Raw genomic sequence first — 2,915 nt, forward strand, 5'->3', positions numbered from 1 at the left:
TTCATCCATCTCATTAGAACTGATTCAAATGAATTCTTTTTAATGGCTGAGTAAGATTCCATGGTGTATATGTACCACAGCTTCCTTATCCATTCGTCTGCTGATGGGCATCTAGGTTGCTTCCATGTCCTGGCTATGATAAACAGTGCTGTGATGAACATTGGGGTGCACGTGTCTCTTTCAGATCTGGTTTCCTTGGTGTGTATGCCCAGAAGTGGGATTGCTGGGTCATATGGCAGTTCTATTTCCAGTTTTTTAAGGAATCTCCACACTGTTTTCCATAGCGGCTGTACTAGTTTGCCATTCCCACCAACAGTGTAAGAGGGTTCCCTTTTCTCCACCCCCTCTCTAGCATTTATTGCTTGTAGACTTTTGGATAGCAGCCATCCTGACTGGCATGTAATGGTACCTCATTGTGGTTTTGATTCGCATTTCTCTGATAATGAGTGATGTTGAGCATCTTTTCATGTGTTTTTTAGCCATATGTATGTCTTCCTTGGAGAAATGTCTGTTTAGTTCTTTGGCCCATTTTTTGATTGGGTCATTTATTTTTCTGGAGTTGAGCTGGAGGAGTTGCTTGTATATTTTTGAGATTAATCCTTTGTCTGTTGCTTCGTTTGCTATTATTTTCTCCCAATCTGAGGGCTGTCTTTTCACCTTGCTTATAGTTTCCTTTGTTGTGCAAAAGCTTTTAAGTTTCATTAGGTCCCATTTGTTTATTTTTGGTTTTGTTTCTAATATTCTGGGAAGTGGGTCATAGAGGATCCTGCTGTGATTCATGTCGGAGAGTGTTTTGCCTATGTTCTCCTCTAGGAGTTTCATAGTTTCTGGTCTTACATTTAGATCTTTAATCCATTTTGAGTTTATTTTTGTGTATGGTGTTAGAAAGTGTTCTAGTTTCATTCTTTTACAAGTGGTTGACCAGTTTTCCCAGCACCACTTGTTAAAGAGGTTGTCTTTTTTCCATTGTATATCCTTGCCTCCTTTGTCGAAGATAAGATGACCATAGGTTCGTGGATTTATCTCTGGGCTTTCTATTCTGTTCCATTGATCTATATTTCTGTCTTTGTGCCAATACCATACTGTCTTGATGACTGTGGCTTTGTAGTAGAGCCTGAAGTCAGGCAGGTTGATTCCTCCAGTTCCATTCTTCTTTCTCAAGATTACTTTGGCTATTTGAAGTTTTTTGTATTTCCATACAAATTGTGAAATTATTTGTTCTAGTTCTGTGAAAAATACCGTTGGTAACTTGATAGGGATTTCATTGAATCTATAGATTGCTTTGGGTAGTATAGCCATTTTGACAATATTGATTCTTCCAGTCCATGAACACGGTGTATTTCTCCATCTGTTTGTGTTCTCTGATTTCTTTCATCAGTGATTTATAGTTTTCCACGTGTAGGTCTTTTGTTTCTTTAGGTAGATATGCTCCTAAGTATTTCATTCTTTTTGTTGCAATGGTGAATGGTATTGTTTCCTTAATTTCTCTTTCTGCTTTCTCATTGTTAGTGTATAGGAATGCAAGAGATTTATGTATGTTAATTTTATGTCCTGCAACTTTACTATATTCGTTGATTAGCTCTAGTAATTTTCTGGTAGAGTCTTTACGGTTTTCTATGTAGAGGATCATGTCATCTGCAAACAGCGAGAGTTTCACTTCTTCTTTTCCTATCTGTATTCCTTTTACTTCTTTTTCTGCCCTGATTGGGAGTGGTGAGAGTGGGCACCCTTGTCTTTTTCCTGATTTTAGGGAAAATGCTTTCAATTTTTCACCATTGAGGGTATTACTTGCTGTGGGTTTGTCATATATAGCTTTTATTATGTTGAGGTATGTTCCTTCTATTCCTGCTTTCTAGAGAGTTTTAATCATAAGTGGATGTTAGATTTTGTCAAAGGCTTTTTCTGCATCTATTGAGATAATCATATAGTTTTTATCTTTCAATTTGTTAATATGGTGTATCACATTGATTGATTTGTGGATATTAAAGAATCCTTGCATTCCTGGGATAAAGCCCACTTGGTCATGGTGTATGATTTTTTTTTAATATGTTGTTGGATTCTGTTTGCTAGAATTTTGTTAAGGATTTTTGCATCTATGTTCATCAGTGATATTGGCCTGTAGTTTTTTTTTGTGTGTGTGTGTGTGGCATCTTTGTCTGGTTTTGGAATTAGGGTGATGGTGGCCTCATAGAATGAGTTTGGAAGTTTACTGGAAAAAAATATTTCACACAAACGGAGACCAAAAGAAAGCAGGAGTCACAATACTCATATCAGATAAAATAGACTTTCAAATAAAGGCTGTGAAAAGAGACAAAGAAGGACACTACATAATGATCAAAGGATCAATCCAAGAAGAAGATATAACAATTAAAAATATATATGCACCCAACATAGGAGCACTGCAATATGTAAGGCAAATACTAACGAGTATGAAAGAGGAAATTAATAGCAACACAATAATAGTGGGAGACTTTAATACCCCACTCACAACTATGGATAGATCAACCAAACAGAAAATTAACAAGGAAACACAAACTTTAAGGGACACAATGGACCAGCTAGACCTTATTGACATCTATAGGACGTTTCACCCCAAAACAATCAACTTCACCTTTTTCTCAAGTGCACACGGAACCTTCTCCAGAATATATCACATCCTGGGCCATAAATCTATTCTTGGTAAATTCAAAAAAATTGAAATCATTCCAGTCATCTTTTCTGATCACAGTGCAGTAAGATTAGATCTCAATTACAGGAAAAAAAATTATTAAAAATTCAAACATATGGAGGCTAAACAACATGCTTCTGAATAACCAACAAATCATAGAAGAAATCAAAAAAGAAATCAAAATATGCATAGAAATGAATGAAAATGAAAACAACAACAACCCAAAACCTATGGGACACTGTAAAAG

Source organism: Odocoileus virginianus, unplaced genomic scaffold (genome assembly GCF_023699985.2).
Source record: "Odocoileus virginianus isolate 20LAN1187 ecotype Illinois unplaced genomic scaffold, Ovbor_1.2 Unplaced_Scaffold_21, whole genome shotgun sequence".
Taxonomy (NCBI): Eukaryota; Metazoa; Chordata; class Mammalia; order Artiodactyla; family Cervidae; genus Odocoileus; species Odocoileus virginianus.